Below are 23,251 nucleotides of genomic sequence, written 5' to 3'. Positions count from 1 at the left end.
TAAATCTGCTATGCTGAATCTATTACCTCTTGTCCTGCCTTCTGTGGCGAGAGAGAGAGAACTTTCCTCCATCTTTTAATGGCAGCTTTTCAAGTATTTGAAGACCACTATCATGCAACCTAAAAGTACGTTTGCTTTTTTTGTAACAGCATCACATTGCTGTCTCACGTTGAAATTGTGATCCACCACAACTCACAGATCCTTCTCAGAAGTGCTGCTGTCAAGCCAGTTATCCCCCATGCTGTATTTATGCATTTGTTTTTTCTTCCCTAAGTGTAGCACCTTACATTTGCCCTTGCTGAATTTCATGTTGTTGTCTATAGCACATTTCTCCAATTTATCAAAATCCCTCTAAATTTTAGCTCCATCCTCCAAAATGTTGGCAACCCCTCTAGCTTTGGGTCATCTGCAGATTTGATCAGTATGCTCTCTATTTCTATATCCCGGTCATTTATAAAGATGTTATCAACACCAGACCTAGAACAGATTCCTGTGTAACCCCACTTGAGACCTCCCTCCAATCCTACCTCATTCCATTAATAGTTACTCTATGTTTGTGGTTAATTAACTAATTATGGAAGTAGAAGTGGATGGCAACCTGGGCAGCAGTGACCATGAGATGGTCGAGTTCAGAATCCTGACAAAAAGAAGAAAGGAGAGCAGCAGAATATGGACCCTGGACTTCAGAAAAGTAGACTTTGACTTCCTTAGGGAACTGATGGTCAGGATCTCTGGATGGCTAACATGAGGAAGAAAGGTGTCCAGGAGAGCTGGCTGTATTTTAAAGAAGCCTTATTGAGGGCTCAGGATCAAACCATCCCAATGTTCAGAAAGAATAGCAAATATGGCAGGCAACCAGCTTGGCTTAACAGAGAAATCTTTGGTGAGCTTAAACACAAAAAGACAGCTCACAAGAAGTGGAAACTTGGACAGATGACTAGGGAGGAGTATAAAAATATTGCTCAGGCATGCAGGAGTCAAATCAGGATGGCCAAAACACACTTGCAGTTGCAGCTAGCAAGAGATGTTAAGAAGGGTTTCTTCAGATATGTAAGGAACAAGAAGAAGGTCAGGGAAAGTGTGGGATCCTTACTGAATGGGGGAGGCAACCTAGTGACAGATAATGTGGATAAAGCTGAAGTACTCAGTGCTTTTTTTGCCTCAGTCTTCACAGACAAGGTCAGCTCCCAGACTGCTGCACTAGGCAGCATAGTATGGGGAGGAGGTGAGCAGCCCACAGTGGTGAAAGAACAGATTAAGGACTATTTAGAAAAGCTGGACATGCACAAGTCCATGAGGCCAGATGCAATGCATCCCAGGGTGCTGAGGGAGTGATATATCTTGACTTTAGCAAAGCTTTTGATACGGTCTCTCACAGTATTCTTGCCAGCAATTTTAAAAAGTATGGATTGGTTGAATGAACAATAAGGTGGATAGAAAGCTGGCTAGATTGTCTGGCTCAATGGGCAGTGATCAACCACTCGATGTTTAGTTGGCAGACGGTATCAGGCAGATTGCCCCAGGAGTCGGTCCTGGGGCCAGTTTTGTTCACTATCTTCATTATTGGTCTGGCGGATGGGATGGATTGCACCCTTAGGAAGTTCGCATATGACACTCAGCTTGAGGGAGAGGTAGATAAGCTGGAGGTTAGAGATAGGGTCCAGAGTGACCTAGACAAATTGGAGGATTGGGCCAAAAGGAATCTGATGAGGTTCAACAAGGACAAGTGCAGAGTCCTGCACTTAGGATGGAGGAATCCCATGCACCGCTACAGGCTGGGGACTGACTGGCTAAGTGGCAGTTCTGCAGAAAAGGACCTGGGGATTTCAGTGGACGAGAACCTGGATATGAGTCAGCAGTGTGCCCTTGTTACTTAGAAGGCTAATGGCATATTGGGCTGCATTAGTAGAAGCATCGCCAGCAGATCGAGGGAAGTGATTATTCTTCTCTATTCAGCACTGGTGAGGCCACATCTGGAGCATGTGTCCAGTTTTGGTCCCCCCACTACAGAAAGGATGTGGACAAATTGGAGACAGTCCAGCGGAGGGCAACAAACATGATTAGGGGGCTGGGGCACATAACTTATGAGGAGAGGCTGAGGGAACTGGGTTTATTTCATCTGCGGAAGAGAAGAGTGAGGGAGGATTTGATAGCAGCCTTCAACTACCTGAAAGAGGGTTCCAAAGAAGGTGGAGCTCTTAGTGAACTATTTCACTAGAAGGGTGGTGAAGCACTGGAATTAGTTACCTGGGGGCGGGGGGTGGAATCTCCATCTTTAGAGGTTTTTAAGGCCTGACTTGACAAAGCCGTGGCTGGGATGATTTAGTTGGGGTTGGTCCTGCTTTGAGCAGGCGGTTGGACTAGATGACCTCCTGAGGTCTCTTCCAACCCTATTCTTCTATGATTCTAGGTATTCACTTAATGGTAGTTATGCCAAGCCCACATTTCTTCATCTTACTTGTCAGAATGTCATGTGGGTCTGTATCAAAAGCCTTTCTGAAATCCAGGTATATGATGTCCACTGCATTGCCCCTATCCACCAAACCAGTTACCCTGTCAAAGGAGGAAATCAAACTGGTTTGGCATGATTTGTTCTCAGTGAATCCATGCTGGTTGCTTGTGATTACTCCTTCATCTTCCAGGTGTTCACAAATTGAATGTTTTTTACATTGCGTTAGTAGCTTCCCAGGTATCAAAGCCATGCTGTCTCGTCCATAGTCCCCCAGCTCCACATTTTTCATAGGGTTCCTTTTTCGTCAGGGTTTGTTACAAATTTTTTTTTAAAATGGGAGAAATTTGATGAAAAAATATGTTTACAGTCTTCTGGGTAAACATCTGGGTTAATAAGGAGACAGAAAAAAGAGCAAACAAACAAAATAAGAGTATTGAATGGAAAAGCAGTTTAACACTGTGGTTTACTTCATGCACTGTACATTAACAATACATACACATATGTGTGGGTGAAGGTATCTTCCATTGCATTGCCTTCCTTTAATGGAACCTCACATTTGCACTTACATTAATTGATTATTAGCATAAACACCCCTACCTACTGGAATGTATTGGAATTTCTTAACATAATCAGCATTCTCATGCACTTGATTGGTCCCAATCTTGGGTGAAAATCAGTAAAAAACACATTATAGCTGCTGTAAAATCTGGACCTTTTTTTAAAGTAAAATTCAGTAAAAAACTGAAAATGAAGGACCTTACAGACAAAGCCTCCCTGAAGGAAGGTAGACTTAGCAGCAAGACTCCTGCTGAGTCAGGGACTGCCCTGCCAGGGGAGTTGTGAAAACTCTCCATGAGCAGAACCACTTGAGTAGCTGGAAGTGCTAAGAAGCTCTGCAATGCGCTGGTGGAAGGCACGTAGAGGGAGCAGAGTTGGGAGCCTGGGAAGAGGCTATGGCAAAGCCCTATGATGGGGAATGATAGGAAGTAGTCCAGGGAGGCAGCAAGGAGAGGGAGGGCCTGGGTTCCTCTACCAGCCCATGGAGGAAGGTGGAGCAGAAACCCCCTGACAAAGGGTAAGGACTATTGAAAGCCCCTGATACCAGGGGTAAAGACTAGTGAGTGTGGAGTCAAACCAAAGGCCCAATGTGAGGTCAAAACACTATTACCTGTTGGACTAATGGTTTACCCTAGAAAGGATGGGACTAGATGTGATCCAGCCAGAGCGCTGAGTTACAAGAGAGCAGCAGACCACCATGGGGCCAGAGCAGCTGGGGCTCTAAAAGAGGAGAGCCTGCTACACTGTGACCCACCAGCATGCCAGTTGGTGAGTCACATGCTTACAGACTCAAGAACTAGAGAACCACTTGCTGAACGACATGACTCAGATTGTGACCTAGCAGTCCATGCTCGGGGGGAAACCTTCTTCATGTATATTTCCTATGTGGAAATGGGAGTCAGGTACCACCACAGCAGGGTTTCCCACATTCCCAATGGGGATCCATATGAGGAGGGAGGCAATGGGGAGGAGTATACAAGCCAGAGGCAGGGTTGTGGGGGAGCCACATATTGTCCCCACTTCCCAGTATGCACAAGAGAGCACGGCAATTCCCTTAAAGAAGTGCTTTAGAGGTGGCCTTCACCAGGGGAGTTCTCAACAGCTCAGATCCAATGGAGCTGCAAGGAAATAGGGTCAGACCTCTTGCAGAAGTAGTGGACCTCAAAGCGGAGGGTCCTGTGTCCCCCACAGGTCTGTGCAGAGATTGGGGATCCAGGGGTTTGGAGGCTGGCTCGAGGAGTCTCTCCTGGAGTTGGCTTGAAATAAAATGTGGAGGAAACTCTTTGAGAGGGAACCTCATGATGTTTCCTGCCCCTACATGTACAAATAGGCTGGTAACACTCAACGTACTTTCCAGACACGGAGCCTTCAGTCCTTACTCAAGCGAAAATGACTGAAGTCAAAGGCAGGATTTGGCCAGTTAAAGAGACATTGTAAAATCAATACGCACACAAGGCCTGAAAATTGCTTATCCACTATTGTTACAAGTGACACCTAATATTAGAGAGAGAAAAATGTGTTTCTCCTTGGTGACAGCACTTGGTGGTTACTAAGTTTCTCAGGTATAATCAGTCATTCCTCCCTGTTGTTTGCATGGGTCTTTTACACAGGGGAGAGGATGACATGTTTCTAAACAAGGGAATATGACTGCAAAAGCACAGCAATTGGCATGGGAACTAAGGCAGGTGCAATACCCTAAACTATTTCTAACTCAGGTTTTGAATCTCCGTGATTATGTCCCTTTAAGATGGCTGAGTTTACAGACCTAAAAGTGGCAATACTTCAACAAAAAAACTTCAGAAACAGACCCCAAGGAGAGACTGCTGAATTGGAATTAATTTGCAGACTGGATACAATTAACTTAGGCTTGAATAGAGACTGGAAGTGGATGGGTCATTACACAAAGTAAAACTATTTCCCCATGTTTATCTCCCCCACCCCCCACTGTTCCTCAGACGTTCTTGTCAACTGCTGGAAATGGCCCACCTTGATTATCACTACAAAAGGTCCCCCTCCCGCCCCCACTCTCCTGCTGGTAATAGTTCACCTTAAGTGATGACTCTGGTTACAGTGTGTATGGTAACACCCATTGTTTCATGTTCTCTATGTATATAACTCTCCCCACTGTATTTTCCACTGAATGCATCTGATGAAGTGAGCTATAGCTCACGAAAGCTTATGCTCAAATAAATGTTAGTCTCTAAGGTGCCACAAGTACTCCTTTTCTTTTTGTGAATACAGACTAACACGGCTGCTACTCTGAAACCTATTATTAGTTCAGTTCTCTAGATGGGGACACTGAAGCACAGAGAAGTAAAGTGACGCTCAAATCCATATAGTATATCAGGAACAGAACTGTGTATAGAAACTGCTCCTCTGCTTTATTCCCCAGGCAAAGACTTTCTTCTGTAATGGCATATTCTTAAGCAATTAAATATTTCTCCAGCCAATGATGATGGTGATGTGTAAATCCCATTGCATTTGTTTTTTTAATTATGCATGGATGTACATTAAGTACAGTAAAATACAGTTCTGTACAGCACATAGCTGAAACAGATGTTGAGTAATGTAAACAGGTTATGGGGGATTAACTCAGTAACTCAGTAAAAGAGTAGGAAACAGGTGCAAAACATTGTGAATGTAAGTAAAGTGTCAACCAAGTTGCATAAAGTGCATGCCAAGTATCATGTATATAAATATGAGAGATTACCAGAATGGATAAAATTCAGTTGTTTTTATTAAAAGAAACAGGGTTTTGAAATGTAAATTAAATGCAGATTTTTAAAAAAATAAACCTAATTAAAATTAAATGTACAACCTATGCTAAGGCCTAAATTTATTATAATCTATTAAAATAATTTAAATTCAATGCAAAAACCAATATTTAGTACATATTTGCTACCAAGTTTTAAAGAAAGTGAAACCATTGAACTTATGGAAGTCACTGACTAAGCACCTAAAACTAGAGCTTGTTGAAGTGTGGAACCAGCTTTTGACAGCAATAGCCTCTTCTGCAGGTTCAGAGAAAAATATTTTCTTCATTTCCATTTATTCAATTAGTGCAGTTCAATGACAAGTTCACTCAAAATTTACAAACCAGTTCTGAGTTGAAAAAGCAGAAAAGCTTGTTTTCCTCTTCCAGTCTATGAACTAAAACTAGGTGTGAGAGGATGAGATCTATTAGTTCTAAAAAACCCGAAGGACGTGATGACCAGAAACAGTTCAATTTACTAATTATCAATAGTACTTCCTTCCTTTAATAAATCAATTAGATTTTAATGCAAAAAATGTTTCGCTAAACATTTAAATGTTTCCAGCACCTTTAAGGTAGTTTATTTAGTAAAAACAAGTAACAAACGCTTAAAATGCTAGTTTTGTGCATTTTCAACTGTATTTCCATCCAAATAGAGCTTGACACAAATCACAAGTAAAAAAATCAATCTACTAAATAAGAAATTCATCATTCACAATTTTCTAAAATAGAAAATGCAAACAGTAAGAATCTGAATAAATATAAGTCAGGTTATATAATTGCTTAAATAAATGTGTATAGATAGCGTTTCCTCCTGGTTAGCAAAAAGAAGGACCAAATTTAGTGTAAAGGCTGTATTTAGTTGCAAATCAGCATGTTCTAATGGTTACCAGACAAAGAGAATCAACAAATAACTAAAAAGTACAAATGCAAACTTGATTAAAATTCATGATTTAAATCAATGTGTCCTGCTTGCTGATTTAAATCATGTTTAAAATTGTTGATTTAAATCAATCCTGTTAGGAGCATGTTAGAGAGAACTGGACTGGGGCTAGAGAGAACCAGTTGGAAGCAGTCTAGTGGTAGCTTCACCAGGTACATGACCTGGCTCCTCTTTCTCTTATGTAACTTGGTCTTAATTCTAATAAAGCATTACATCTAAGAGTCCAGACTGTGCCTCCTTCTCATGAATCTTCAAGACAACACAGCTCCACACTAGAGATTACTCTCAAATCTACAGGTAGCTCACATATTTCTGTTTTTGTTTTACTGTAGCCACCTTTGCCTCAACTCTCTAAGGTCCCATGCTGAGCATACCTTGGTCAGACCTGAAAATAAATTCCATTCTGTATAGGTACCACCCGCATCACCACAGTATCTGAGGCCCAGATTTTCAGAGAAATGTAGGCTACATTCCATGAGTGCCTTCCAGTACTAAATTGAACAATGTAACTAACATCTTTCACATGTGGTTCATTGTTTCTCTCATCCTCCAGGGAAGAATTGTGTGTGCACTGCAGTGTTTTGGTGGGTTGATTGGTTTTTTTATATGTACATGATGCATATTGGAGAAGACAGGCTGAAGAAGTGCCCCTTGCACTAGGGGTGGAAGGTGGTGTGGTTTGTGCTGAGCCTTAGTTCCTGGGTGGGAGGGTGGGGGTCATTCTACAATCTCAGACCAGACCCTCAATAAAGCTGACTCCTAGTTCCCAGTTTCATCTGTAACAACTAGACCACAAGCACTATATATTTAGACTGGGCTCTAGCTGGAAATGGAGGTAGAAGAGAGGAAGGACTGTGAGAGAAGTTGCTTTTGGGCCCAGCTAGGAGCAGGAAACACTGGAAGTCCTGTGAGAGGGCCTGTCTCATGAGATTGCCAACCCAGTTTTCTTACCTATCTGGTTTGGGGAAATTTTGGAGGAGCATTCGAACTTTGGCACATTTATATGATCTGGAGCTCTGAGTTGTTCAGGGGTTGCCTTTCACTGCTAGAGAGAAGTCAGTCTGAGTTCAGTTGCATTCAGTGTTGTGTTTTGGGGGGGTAAATCAAAGCTACTTGGCCTTGTATCCTGCTCCAAAGGGACTCCCCTGTATCCATCTGGTATAACTCAGTATCAAGTGGTCCCTCGTGGACCACATGGCTGGTATCATGCCTTCACCACAGCCCACCTCTTCTATTCTAATTCTGTAGAGGATGGTTGAAGAGGAGGACAGAAAACTTGTCTGGCTATTGTCTCCTTGCATGTGCTTCACATGAACTTGTAATGCAGTTTGCTTAAATGATAATACTGCCCTTCAGTAATTCTGCTGACATTTAAAATATAATAATAACAAAATACTTCTGTATGCTAACTTATTTGGATTCTAAACAGAATATTGTATCTGTGTTGTTCAGGTTCAGATCAGGATTCAGTCCGATCAACTGACAGACATTTGCCTTTTTAAAGTCCATCACCCAGCTGCATAATAGCGTGCATGCAGAAAAATAGCTTTGCATGTTGACTCCATATCACTGCGTTAAAGTTCTCTCTACCTTTTAACCTCCCCACATTCAGGGGGGGAAAAAACACTTCGGTCAAGGTCCCCTGCCTCCTCTTCTCAGCATAACTGAATCCTCCCCCATGTTCATTTATTTCATCCCCACTGTAAAGATGACTTTTTCAATTAAAGTATTGTACTCCTTCTAAAGACATTAAGCCACATGATAGAGAACAAGCTGAAATGACAAGGACAAGCTTGCTCAGTGCCAAGTCGTGAGAGTTTCTAAAGAAAGTGATTGAAATCAAATATGAGGTAGGACTGCCCAAGGATTCTCTGCTGGTTTTTTTCCCCCATTGAAGCAGGACTGCGGACATGAATACACTCACCATTCAGGTGGTTTTCATGTTTTTTTTCCTCTTGTCCCATTTGTTATGTTTTGAAAGTCTTCTCATCTGACTTGGCTGTCGAATCCCTCTATCCCACATTTTCGGCCGCTGTCAACTCTTTCCCCTCTCCCCCACTGCAAAATGTCTCCCACCCCTCACTCCAAAATCCATATCCTCTACTCCTCCATTACTGTCAGTCAGCGACTCTGGAGAATGTCCCACCATCACAATGACATCCTCCACTCATAGAATCATAGACTTTAAGGTCAGAAGGGACCATTATGATCATCTAGTCTGACCTCCTGCACAACACAGGCCACAGAATCTCACCCACCCACTCCTGTAACAAACCTTTAACCTATGTCTGAGCTATTGAAGTCCTCAAATCATGTCTTCTCTCCACATTCAGTGCTGCCATATTCCTTGCCCATTCCTGCCACCACATTAACTCCCCTAATCCAATCCTCTTCTTTACTTCCTTTGACTCCATCCCCTGCTGTGTTTCCCTCTCTGTGCAAGATCTTGTTGACTTTTTGAAAGAAAAAAAGTGCAAAGGCACACCCTGACCTCTGTCATCTCCCTTCCCCCATCCTTCAAACACCCTCTCCTCTTCCCCATCATTGAGGTGAGGTTTCATAGCTCTAACCCAACCCCCACAGCTTGTTTCCTCAGTCCCACATTTGCTTTCAATTACTCACTGCCTTTGTCTGGAGGCTGTGTGGCCAAGAGGCCAGAGCACTAGACTCAGGAGGGCTGGGTTCTATTCCCAACTCTGCTACTTGCCCACAGGGTGATCTTGAGCAAGTCTCTTCTGCTCTTTGTGCTTCAGTTTCCCCTTCTTTAAAATAGGGATAATGCTAGTGACCTTGTTTGTAAAGCACTTTGAGATCTACTGATGGACAGCTCTACGTAAGAGCTATGTATTATTATTTCTCCCACCTTTTCCCTGCCCTTCCTCCTCACTCCTTTATCTATTTTTTGTACCTGGCTGAGCAGAGTGGAGGTCTGTTGTCAGCTGAGGGTTCTAGGTAATACATACAAGAGTGATGGGAATTACTAGTCTAAACTGTCCAAAGCTGAAACTCTATCCTTAAATCATCCCACAGAGTGAAATTCAACCCATCTGCAGAGAGCCAGAACCAGGCCTGTGAACCACTTAGCATGAGTTGCTCCACTCAAACTAGCCTAGTGAGAGCTGAGTGAGAGTGGCCACATTGCAAAGCAGCAGCCAGGCTCTGGAGAGATTGGACTAGCAGTTGGTGAGCTGTAACTCAAGGAGCTGCATCCCCATTGCATTACAAGTTTGAGCATCACTCAAGTTTCAACCCACTTTCCCAGCAGCCCAGCTAGCCTGAGCTTAAAGCCCCACTGCACTCTAGTTAGAGATGTGAACGGATATTAGGCTAGGGGCAAAACTGGGTTACAGCTTGAGCTTGCAATGCAATGAGGACATGCCAATGCCTGCTGTGTCCCAGTAGCAGCCCATGGCCTTTCAGGCAGCCCACACAGTACTTTCTCCCATGGCAATACCATTCGCCAGTGAAAGGAGAGCTTTGTGGAGTTGGTCCTTTCAAAGCCCCGGTAAAAATATTCTGGTTGGGAGTAGAGCTGGCTGGACAAGCTTAGATGGAGCCATGTGCCATCAGAATGTGCAGTTCTGTTGAAATCGAAATGCTTTACAAAATCCGGTTGATTTCAACAGAGTTTTGTTTCGGAAGATATAAATTCTGACAATGTTGGGACATCCTTTTCTAAACAAAATGTTTTGATCAACCTGAAATGAGAAAAAAAAAGTCAGAATTTTCTTCAGAGAATTTAAAGTATTTTTGGTTTTGCTCTAATTCGGAATGAACCCAAATTGTGAAAACCTTTGTCAAGCGGAACTTCTACCCTCCACACAGCTCTAGTCCAGACTTGACATTTGTTCAGTGCTAACAGAAAATCAGGTAACGATTACTTGCACCTGGGCAATCGCTGATTTTTAGTTCTGTGGTCAATTCCTCTATATCAGTCAGGATGAGGCTTTTTGACAGAGGCTAGGCTACACTTAGACAGTCAATCTCTCTCTTTCCTTAAGACAGGAATCTCCCCAGCTCTCCCCCATGAAGCTGGGGGTTTGGTTCATGCCATCTGTAAAGCCTTAGTCAGCTTCTCCTCCAGCTTGCCCCTTTCACCTAATTACTCCTCAAGCATGGAGAGTTAAGCAGTCTGGTCTTCTCCTGCTGGTGTCTCCTTGCAATGAGGTAGGAGGCAGAATACCTGCTGTTCCTCTTCCCAGAGTTCATTCCCATTGTCTGGGAGAGAGGGGAGCCTTGCCCCACCCATTCTTCAAGGTTCCTGGACCCATGCCCTTAAAGTGACAGTAAAGGGTATTCTTCCTAAATGCTATTTATTCCAGGACTACCTTCTCTTTCAAAATCTCCTATTTTCTAGGTCCTTCTGCACCTCAAATCTCCCAAAAGCTTAAAAGGCCATCCTACATGACAGGGTTGGGCTGACTCACAGGCCCCATTACCCACACTATCTTGTCACACCAATATTCTTATTTAGTGGGTGCACTTAAAACGTTTATTCCAGTTTGAAATATATTACCAGATCTATTGCTCTTCCTTAAACTGAAAATGGAGGATAGGGCGAGGAGCATTAATATCTCTTCATCAATTTCTTCCAAAGCAGAATACTGACAAAGCTTCAACTGAGCAGATCTGACAATATAAAGCAAATTCTAATCCGTTAGCCAAGTCCTGGATCTGCACATTGGCAATAGCATACAGTAGTGTCATTAAATACAATCAAAATGTATTGGATGTCATTAAAAACATGAAAGCAGGTCTTTCTGTTCAGAGCTGGACGTGATTCATGGCCTTGGTATGATGAGTGTTCAATAATCTAGCACTAGACAATATTTTATCTGAATCTGACTATCATATGCTATCATCTGCTTAGGTCACGATACCCAGAGCATGATCATTTGACTGGTCTTAGGATATCAATGACTAGGTCTGGCAGCATGCCAGGTATCCAGGAATCTAATGGTGTTGTCCCTAGTTTTAGTTAGCTCTGATTCACTAGATACAGCTCATCAGAAATGAGCCGAGCAAAAGAGCAAGGTCATCTAGTTCCTCCTTCCAGTTCATGCATAATGTTTCCTTGTCACCTGTTATAAGCAGAGATTCTTGGAGCTGCCTTCTGGTGGTCCCCACAGTGTCAAGCTTTCACTGGGAATAAAGGCCACCAGGAGACCACTCAGGGAAATATATTTGGATTTTTTTTCCCCCAGTAGAATTTTGCTTTAATGTGAGGTATCAGCAGCCCCATACATTTGCTGTACAAATTATAAATGAGACAAGGCAAAACCGATTTATATCAACTCCAGCAAAAAAGAGAGGAAACTGGGGTCTCTTGTGCTATCTTCAAACTCTTAGTGCAAGGTCAGCTGCCACCTTCGCTCCACCCATGATAACAGCCTTCATTGCCCCATTTTCCATTTCTTTGACAAGCACTTTCATACTGTTTCGCAAGCCTCCCCTTACCAGTGGGAAAATGCTCCATTTAAAACCACCACGTCACCCCCATTCTCTCCCCAAAACTCACTTCCGCCATAACATATACAGTAAACTGCAGCCTCAGAATGACAAGGCAAGTGAAGAGCTGTGATCATTGCTACTAAGAATTTGTCACAGCATTTTATGTTTATTTGTTATTTTTCCATCTCCACCGCCCCAGCATGCTTGTCTGTCTCATCCACCTGAGATCCCTTCATCCTAGACATTTCAGTGCCCTTGGATCTTCCTTGTTTCATTCCTTCCTTCAAATAAAAAGGTATATATTCCATACAATCAGAAAACATTACATTCAAGGGGCTATGCTCCAGAAATCAGAGCTATGTAAAATGGTTTAGGATTATGGTGAAAGAGCTTGTAAAGCATTCACATAGTATGCAGGAGCAGTAAAAAAAATCTAGCATTGGTCGACATTTTAAATATGCATTGGAAGTGTCTTATTAATTATTAATTATCATTATTATTATTATTATTATTATTATTATTGGATAAGGCAATACTTAGCTGGTGCATAGGATAATTTGCACAATGTGGTAATTCATCATATTGTATTCTATAGTACTGTTAACATTACTCCATTGATGTGCATCATGCTGTACAGACAAAACTAATGTATAACATTATCATATTTTGCACTTCTGGAGCTCCCACATTACAAACCATCAGTCAGCCTCACAACACCCCAGTGAAATATTTAATCAGTATTGTGTTTATAGTACCCATTATACAGATGGGTAAATGGAGGCACAGAGAGGGTGAATGGCACAATGGGCCAGTGGCAGAGTAAAGGAGTCCTGATGTCTACCTTCCCTAGCCATTAGACCAAATATGAGTGTATCAAGGAGAATAATTGGTCTTAGATGCCCCGCCAGGCAACTTCAGGAAGGGCCTGAACTTAAAGGTGTCCTCTCTCCACGCCACCAGGAATAGCAACTCAAGCTGGAAGCTACTAAACTGGTTCCAGACTGCCTCTGCTGCCATATCCCTACCAGCCAGGAGACCACATGGTGTGGAAAGGGAAGTCTACTCCTTTAAGGGGAGGTAGGGGAAGGAGCACCGGTGGGGGTCAGCAGCCACTGTTCCAACCCAGCCACCTCTAGTCCATCTTTGGGGCAATCTGCCCCTTTAAGAGTACTCTTCCTACGTTGGCTGATGGCACCGACCTGGGTCCTGCCTACGTGCCAGATGATGGCTCTGTATTTTCAAGGCAGTGAGCTCTCCTCTGTTTATTTTACACTGTGGCCAACACTTTCAGAACTGAGGGCCAGAGGTTAGGCACCAAAACCAATGTTTAGGGACCTGAACAAATAGCTGGATTTTCTCATCCACTTCTGGGGGTGCTCAGCACCACAGCAAATCAGGCTGCTTACTTCCATGCCTAAATATTCATTTCTGTGACTAACATTAGGCATTCACGCTTGCAAATGTTGGCCACCATGTGCATCTGCTTACGTTCCTCCTCTTGTCTATTATTTGTATTGCAGATGTATCTATAGTCCCCCAGTGAGATGAGGGCTGCCGTTGTGCAGGATGCTATACAAATGCACAGCAAGAGACAGTTCCTGCCATGAGGAGCTTACCATTTCAATAGACAAGGCAAAGTGTGGGAGGGAAAACAAGGGCTCAGGGAAAGGAGTACTTGTGGCACCTTAGAGACTAACCAATTTATTTGAACATAAGCTTTCGTGAGCTACAGCTCACTTCATCGGATGCCACAGTGGCAGTTTCCACAGTATGCATCCGATGAAGTGAGCTGTAGCTCACGAAAGCTTATGTTCAAATAAATTGGTTAGCCTCTAAGGTGCCACAAGTACTCCTTTTCTTTTTGCGAATACAGACTAATACGGCTGTTACTCTGAAACCTGTCAAAAGGGCTCAGGGAGGGGACGTAACTGAGCTTTCACCAATTTGGCAAAAATTTAAACGTTTTGCAGACACAGTCTGATTTCACAAAAGTTCCAGTAGAATCCAGTAAGCCTGGTTTCCTGCCAGTTCACCCACCCAGCTGGCTGGCTGCTGGGGACCCTGGATCCACAGGTCAGGAGCAGCCTGCCAGGTGCAATGCCCCAGAACCCTTGGACTTCCATGGTAATCTAAAGTAAGCCAGATTTCAAAATACTCTGTGAAGTGGAATTACCTTTCTCCGCAGTTCTGGGAAGTAACTTTCCAAGACCACACATCAGGCCTAGGAATAGAACTCAAGTATATCTGACACCCAAGCCAGCCCCACATCTGCCTCCCAAAAATCTTGGGGTTCCTGTAACTTGAGGCATTGTCTCCTATTGTTAACTCTTGTAGACGCTTTTATTTGATGATCAAACAATAAAAAGGATCAACCTTAATTCAGGAGTTTTGCAGATAACCCGAGATGGCTAAAATCATCTGCGTTCTCTGTGGTATGTTGTAGTGGCCAGATTTGCCTTTATGAGATAGAGAGAGAAAAATTGACTGTTTCTTTAAAGCAAAGAATGAAAGTAATGAAGGTTAAAGCAAATTATTAATCTTATGTTCAGCCAATCAAATTTTACAAGCCACATCATGACTGCGTCTAGATTGCCTATTACTCTGCATTTGTAGGAGTTGTAATATAAAATGCCAATGGTGTGGAAAGGAAATACATTTCAGAGAGAGATGCCTTTCATTTCCTTTCACTCTGGCTATGCATATCCACTCATGATCAGGATGATGCTCAAAATATTACTTGTGTGTATCAAGGGGGTCTGTAAAGGCCTTCTGACTTTGGTGGTAAACTCACCTAATAGTGAGTCCTGTCCCCTCTTGCTGGGAAGAGGACGATTATTCAGAGACATTAAATATGACTAAAAGGCAATATTTTTCCTTTATCCTGGAATGACCAGCACATGTACACAAACTGCTAAATGCAAAGATCGATGCTGTAATATGAATGCCCTCTCTCTTTCCTAGGCTCCCCAGAGGACCATCCCGTTTCCCTGTGGCTGTGCTTTGTACTCATACTATCACCATGTGACATGGAAATTCCATGTAGCACATTGAACAGAAGTGCCATGTTGCAGGGATACATTTAAACTGCCTCTTCCCATATGAGTAGAGAACTCTAATAAGCAAGTTCCAGTATCAGTAATAAGGACAGAGTGTTATGGTTAAATTAATTTTCCTTACAGAGCCATTCCTCCCAGTAATAATAATACTTCACACTTCTATGCTTCAAAAACACCTGTGAAATTAACTGAATCTATTTTGCAGATAGAGAAATTGAGGTACAGGGTGGTTAGGAATATGGTAACAGATCATTCAAAAGGAAGTGGCAGAGATGAGAAAAGAACCCAAGAGCTCTAACTTCCAGGCCTGTGTTGCAATCATTTGACAATGCAAAATGGAAACGAAGACCACTGTCATGGCAATCAAGGGCCAGAACAGGGATCTGTCTATGTCCTTCCTGCGGCTCCAGCACTGGGATTCAGACACAGGATGGAGCAGCTGAGAAGAGGAATCAGAGGGACTACACTCATAGAGTTTAAGGCCGGAAGGGACGGCTGGATCATCTGGTCCTACTTCATGTGTATCATAGGCCACCACCACCACCCAGCACTCACACACTAAACCAACAACTGAAATGAGACCAAAGTGAATGAGACCCACAGGAGACAAGACCATTATGTGCCACAGGCAGAGGATAGGAGGGACTGAGCTGCATCCGTGCTCAAAGCTCCTGCAATGGCAGGGAAATGCTTAAATGAGATATGCCCAGATAATCCCGGTAAGTGACCCATATGCTGCAGAGAAAAATGACCCCCTGCCACCCGAGGTCATTGCCAATCTGGCCAGGGGGAAAATTCCTTCCTTCCCTTCTACATATGGGATCATGTAAGCAAGAACCAGATGGCTAAACACTCAAGCCCTAAGCCCCCCGCCCCCTACCAACTGTCTCATCTCCAGTTGTGGCCATCCCTAGTGCTTCAGAGGAAGGAGATATACAAACCTCCCAGAATACACTGACACAGAATACCCTTCCTGACCCCTGCTGATGGCTGGCTGAAACCCTGAAGCACGAGCCTCAGGAGGATAAACCAGAAGTGAGCCCCATGGCTGTGGAGCCCTGCTCCCCACCACCACAAACAACTTATCATACAATTATTGTCATAAATTTGTCCAGCTGTCTCGTCAATCTAATTACGTGGTTTGCCCCCACAACACCTATTGGGAGGCTCTTCCAGAACTTCACCCCTCTGATGGTTAGGTTCCTTCTTCTAATTTCCAGCCAGAATTTGTTCATGGCCAGTCGATATCTATTTCTCTCAGGCTTCTATTTACAAGACTAAACAAGCCAAGCTCTTCCAGTCTCTTCTCATAACATAGGCCCTCCATTTCCCTGATCATCCTAGTGGCTCTGCATCAGTTTTTGAATTGATCTTTCTTTTTCATGGGTGACCAGAATTGTACCCAATATTCCAAGAGGTCTTACGAATGCTTTGTGCAATGAATTACCTAATACATCCTAGGATCACATTTGCCTTTTTCACAGCCACATCACATTAATGGCTCATGGTCATCCTGTGATTGACCCACACACACAGGTTTCTTCCTCTGTCGTTTCCAACTCACGAACCCCCCTAGCTTGTAGCAGACCTTGCGCGTTGAGGGCACATTAAACCAGCATTGTGGAATCTGTGAAGTACCAAATGATTTGAGATGTAGTTACCTGAGACATCGTCCCTGAGCCATACTGCCATGGTTGTGATCAGCAGAAGCTCTCAATCTGGAGCATCCTGCATGTTAATAAGAGGGAGTTGCTGTAAGGGTGCTGTCTGTGAGGAGTATTTAACTTTGGAAATCACCCACTGCCTCCCTGGGTCCAGGATGTATTAACCTTTCAGACACTTTGCAAGGCTTATCATTCTTCTTAGGCTACTGAGATGGTGGCGGACTCTGTGGTAGCAGCATATTAGGGTATATTCATGGGAAGTCCTTTTGTATTGTGTGTTTCTAGTTAATGGGACAGCCCTCCAGAGCCCAGAAGTGGAGCCTTGAGATCGTTACATACATCTGAAGAAATATTAAAGGTATTTTCATTCAGGGGGATGGGTTATCCTCATTAAAATACCCTGTAAGTTTCAGCTGTGGCTTCAACAGAGCTAAGCTGATTTGCACCATCTGAAGATCTGGCCCTCAGAAAGCAATACTAATCTTGGTTTCTGAAGTAATGCTGGGCATGGTTTGTCTTTATCTATGTATCCAGTTGCATCTGCTGCTGACACCTGTTAGCAATGAGTCAATTTTCCAGTGGAGCCTAGGTCCAGTTTATCTAAAGTGCGGGCACAGCAAAGACAACAGTCATGTTGGCTTCCTCACACTGCTCCCACCAGCATGACACAAGCCCTGAGCACCACTCATCTGAGATTATCTACTAGAGCTGATTGAAAATTTCCTGACAGAAGACATTTTCCAGTGGAAAAGATTGAAATGTTCCACAGAAATGCATCAATTTCAGTGAAATTTTGTTTCAAAAGTATTGAAACAAAATGCTTCAGTAAGGTCAAAATGGAACATTTCCTACAAGACAGACTTTTTTTGGTTCCCATATGGTTCTACTCCCCACAAACATGCTTATTCTGATGACCCACCGACATCACCTGTTTGGTGATACAGGTCAACCAACAGGTAATAAGATAGTGAAGTTCAATCACTAGTTATCCAGGGAAAACTGGAAGCAGTTACTTGAAAGGCAAGACACCGGATCCCATTACAAATCATCTGAGCCAGCTAGTACCTTATATTAATACAGGGATATACAAAGATGTTTTTCTTCTATTCGTGCAATGATTAATTCTTCTCTCAAAAGTGCTGCCCAACAGGAGTAAAATCAACACATCATAAAGGCTACAAGGTGTCATCTCTGGTTTAGACACAAGATACCAGATTGACTGGGTTTCCACTGATTTGTGGAACAGGGAGAATATATCAAAATTGTATGATTTAAATTTATGTGACTAGCCTTTAAAAATATCCACAACCCCATCCTTTAGCAGTGCTGTCTGACAAATTCAAGAGGGTGTAAAACTGTAGAAGTGGGATCCACATCCACACTTGACCAAAGTTTGAGGGCGTTTGGATCTGAGGGGACGGCGTTCAAACCCTTTGAAAAAACATTTTGCACTGCAGGCAAAAGATGAGATTTGTTTTGGTTTGGCAAAAAGCAAAATATTGAATATTTAGTAGGCCTTCCTCTGTGGTGTTTTTTTAAAAAATTGCCAAGAGAAAATTGGTAATTTCCTAAAGAACTGGTGAAGTAAAAACTGCTGGAGGAGATTATGAGGAGGTGTAACACCATATAAACACCAGGGTTGACAGCATGGATATAACACAGAACAAAGCATCAAAATCACAAGCCAGTACCATCTGAGCTGAAGGAATACCTAGGAATACGTAGAAGGCCAGCCCATGGATAGGAAACTATTCTGTGCTGGTACATTATAATGTATGCCACTGCTTTCCATTAAAATCCCAGGGTGTCTTCCATTGGAGTATTAATGGGATCTGAATTCATATTAGCCCTAGAAACCCAAGGATGAGTTTAGGGGAGTATGTAATAAAATGACTAGAGTACACAGCTACCACTTCCCTCTATAATGCTTGTGTTTTGTGTGGGTATCCTGTAGGCAGCAGCTCTGCACATAGAAAATCACTCCAGTCAAAGAGACACTTAGGCAGTGAACAAACTTTACTGTTGATGTGGACAGCTTCCAGAAATAATGACACCACAAGCATATCACTTCTTCCAAGATCTAACTGCCTAGACACTCAGTAAAAGAGAATTTGTGAGACTTGTGATAGCACCTCTGAATTCCTACTGCAGGTGTAGTTGAAACATCTAATAGTCAGTCTAGGCAGCAATATCCAAAGTGATCTGAGACTGTGCATATTGTCGGACTCAAAGTATCTTAAGATTTGAAAGAGCTTCTTCAAAAAGTATCATTAATTGTTAAGTGAAACTAATTGAAGTGGGAAAGTCAGCAAAAGGTTTAAGTAAAAAGAATCTGCCAGCATGGCAAAATTTACATCAGATCTCTTATTATTTGAAAGAAAATAAAGTGGATTTAATCACAGCGCCCAAATTATTATTAGTGCATATTATGTTTCATTCCTTTAGTTCTCTCTACTTTGGAGTAGCTTGTACTATGATCATGTTATATTTTGACTCCTCTGCATACTCTATATAAATCCACCCTAATTCCTAAATGACTCTCCTTTTAATACAAAATGAAAACTTTTTAACGAGAAAAATATATGAAAATGTATTACATTTGACAGATGTCCCCACGATACTACGTTCCTCTTCATTTCTGATTTGTTGTGATACTGTTGCAATGTTGCAAACTGTTGCAATGCCTCCTTTTAAGCTGTGTCCTTATTTCAAACTTCGAGCTACATGCAGTGCTATAGTAACTCTGCAATACTACTGCACACACTCTGTACAGACTGTAGCCTCACCACGGGGTTGGAGTGGTTCTGTTTGCTGTCCTGACTCAGATGGTACAGCTAAGGAGACCAATACCTGGGTAGAAGACACTAAGGAGCAGCTAAGAAAGGAATAGGGAGCCTGTGGTTCAGAAGCTGCATGCTTGTGCTTCTCTCCAGCGTTCATATACAGCTTGATCCTATGAGGAGTTGATCATCCTAAGATCACATTGACTTCAGCGGGAGTTGAGGAGGCTCAGCATTGTTGGGGAGGAGATTAGAACCTTTCAGGATCAGGCTCATCGTTTGCTGTTGTGCCAAGGATTCACCAGGCTCACACAGCAAGATGACGGCCTCCCTTTTCATCTGATAGCACTGAATGTGCCTTCTCGGGGGTGGGAGGCGGTTTTATACTGTGTGCGGGCTGAGGGAGAGGCTGTAGGATGTGGAATTTTTTCCCAGTGTGGAGCTAGTGGTAGAAGGAATGCTACCTAGCAAGCAATGGCGTGGTACCTTGGATAGGAGCATGGGGAAGCTGTGTATGGCATGAAACAAGAGGAGTAGGTTGCTCAAAGACCATGACAATGAATGTGGTATAAAACTTCAGACAACTGGCATGTGAGTGAGACACTGGGTTCCTATGTTCCTAGGAGAGACTGTGTAGGAGTTTTCAAATGCTGGAAGGGAGGGTCTGGTTCTTCCTGGAGCAGAAGTGGGATGGGGGGAATATTGTGCTCTGCAGGAAGCCAGAGTGGAATAAAGCCTGAGGGAAAGTGGAGGTTGCGAGAAGAAATATTGTGGCACTGGAGAGACGAGATGAGGAAGAGGAGGGCAATTGTGCCTGAAGGATACAAATCTATATTCTATGTCAGCTATCATCTTTGATTAGATTTGGTTCATTTCCTTAAAAGGTTTCCTGGCTCTGGATCCCTGCACTGCAGTAAGTGGTGCTGATGACTGAGTAGCTGTTGCTCTGAGTCACTACAGACCCATTTCCCTAGCATGGTAGTAGGGGCCACTCTGGTGATAAAGGTGCCATCTTTTGGTCAGAGACTCTCGCCATTAGCGGCACAAGAGTTAATCTCGGTATCCTGGCCACAGTTAAGCTTGTGTAATTGCATTCTCCTTCCCCTTTGCAATTACAATTGTCTGCTAAACTATTCAGTTCAGCATTTGGGCAATGTTTGAAAAGTGTTTCACCCAGACAAAAGTGCATTTTGCTGGCACTTTTATATCAACTGAAGTTGTACAAAATATTTTAGGATGAATAGACTATGTTACAGGACTGTTGACAGCTATCCTCTAGGCCATCACTTTGCAGCAGCCCTAATGAACTCATATGAGCACGTGAGTTCTGATAGCTGTTAGGGCCTTTAGTTTGTTGGCTTTTTTGCCATTCTCTTTGGAGGCCTACTAGAATCAACTCTGGACTGTAAAGTCCTTGTGACAGGGACTGTCTTTTTCTTCTGTATTTGTACAGCACCTAGCAAAATGGTGTCCTGATCCATGGTCAGGGCTCGTAGGTTTGCTACAGTAAAACAACAAAATAATAATAAGCCACCCTACCATCCACTCAGTTCTACTTGGCCTCTCTATTTCTCCACCTTCCTCTTCCCAGCTGTTCCAAGAGACTTTATTCACTCAAGGTCATGAGTGATGTTTTCAGTCTGAAATCAGTCAATTTCAACTTGTCTCTTGGCTCCTACCAGCTGGGTAAGTCTGATTTTGCTGGTGGCTCAGTGGGCAGATTGCTTTCCTAGGCTCCACTCGTCATTGGCTGCCTGGAAGATGAACAGTGTTTTTGTTTGGTGATGTAAAGGCAGACTTAAATATGCATGACAATGAGCTAGCACGTTTCAAGGATACTTGTTCTCAAGAGCTCAAATCTATGGCAGACAGCGTGCTTCTTTCCTGATTGTTATTAAATTGTGGAGCACTGCCATGCATTTAATTAACTGGATGATTCCACAAGAAAGTGTTCAAAAATGCCTTTCCCCTTATTAAAATGGCTCTAAAGGACCTACTCCTGACCACTCTTTGCTTACCCAGTCTGTAAGCCAAACTGTTTCACAGAATCATAGAATATCAGGGTTGGAAGGGACCTCAGGAGGTCATCTAGTCCAACCCCTGACAGCAAACCAGTGATCAGAGCACTCCTGATGTTGCAAAGCATATAACCTAGCATCAGACACAAGAGCTTAGGGTTTCTGATAGTAGAGGGGGACATGAAGTCATGGAAAAAGCAAGCCGTTGGCTCAAAATTAAGTGCTGTTTGGCTGGACAGAGAACTGTTGCAATGCCATAGGATCAATGCAGAGCTATCTGAGGGTACAGACCCATCAGCACAGTCATTGCTGGAACAATCTCCTGGGAGCTCACCATAAAAGGGGCTTCAAGCTCAGAGGCTGCTCCTTAGAATTCAGTGAAAGCCAGAGCGAACTTAGTGTATAGCCATCAATAAAATAGTTGCCACAATGTTATTTTTAAAGGATTGCTTGATTTTAAAATCAAAACTGATCAACAGGAGGCCTTCAGTTTTCATTCATCTATCTAAAGCACTTATCTGGCCCTCATTATCACACTCTCTGAGTACCTCCTAATCTTCAAGGTATTTATCCTCATACCACCCCTGTGAAGTAGGCAAGTACTATTATCCCAATTTCAAAGTCCCACAAGGCTCCTATCCACATCTTTAGGCACCTAAATAACTTTTAAAAATCTAGACCTAAGTGACTTGCCCAGGTCCCACAGAAGGTTAGCAGCTGAGCTGGAAAGTCAGGTCTCCTAAATCCCTAAGCTAGAGCTCTAGCCACCAGTCCATCCCTCTTATAGTTTATAAGATACTGCAGTTTATAAGATACTAAATAAAATATGTCCTTTGTTCTAGGATGGCATTTGATCAAGCATATGTAGCATGGGGCAAACTGAGTAGTCCCCAAAAGATGTTACAAATCATGTAGAAATAGAATATGGCTTTAAAACTCATCAAAAATATTACTCCATAAATAAGTCTCTCTCTACTAAGGAGGGAGAAAAAAACATCTGAGGAATAACTGCCTCTTTAGACAACCTGCTAATAAGTCTGTCTCTCCCCCTAGCTCTCACACAAAGCTTTTATAATTGCAAGCAGAACCCAAATAGCCGACAGGTGTACTTAGCCATCCAATTACTACACCCAATTAGGCCCAATAGAATCCCTCATAAAAATGGAGCCAGCAGCATTCCCAGTTCTCTAGGTTCATGGATGATTACTCTGATACACTATTTATAAGGGTCTTCTCACCCTCTCAGTGGAGTACCAAATGTCTCACAAACACCAATGCTTCCTGTTAGTTATAGCTCAGTACAGAGTTCTTCTAAGGAGCCCCAAAGTTCTTTTTGACACGCCAACCTGAATGTGATCGCTAGATCTTTTTTGGGGGGAGGAGATATGAGTTTCTTTGATGTAAATTCATCAAGCTGTAGCTAATCCTGCCTCGCCACTCAGCTTGCTTGACACACCTTTTTCATTTATCCTCTCTTGGTCTGTTGTGTGTTCCTAGAGCAGGGGTTCTCAAACTGGGGGTTGGGACCACTCAGGAGGTCACGAGGTTATTACATGGGGGGTCGTGAGCTGTCAGCC

The 23,251-nt window shown here is 43.0% G+C and overlaps 1 long non-coding RNA gene across 1 annotated transcript in view; it reads right to left on the bottom strand.

Annotated features, from left to right (window-relative positions):
- LOC141981259 (uncharacterized) overlaps nucleotides 1-23,251 on the bottom strand; it is a 38,226-nt gene that overhangs the window by 2,707 nt on the left and 12,268 nt on the right. The window lies entirely within an intron of this gene.

Source organism: Natator depressus, chromosome 2 (genome assembly GCF_965152275.1).
Source record: "Natator depressus isolate rNatDep1 chromosome 2, rNatDep2.hap1, whole genome shotgun sequence".
Lineage (NCBI taxonomy): Eukaryota > Metazoa > Chordata > Testudines > Cheloniidae > Natator > Natator depressus.
This window is presented reverse-complemented; position numbering and strand designations above follow the sequence as displayed.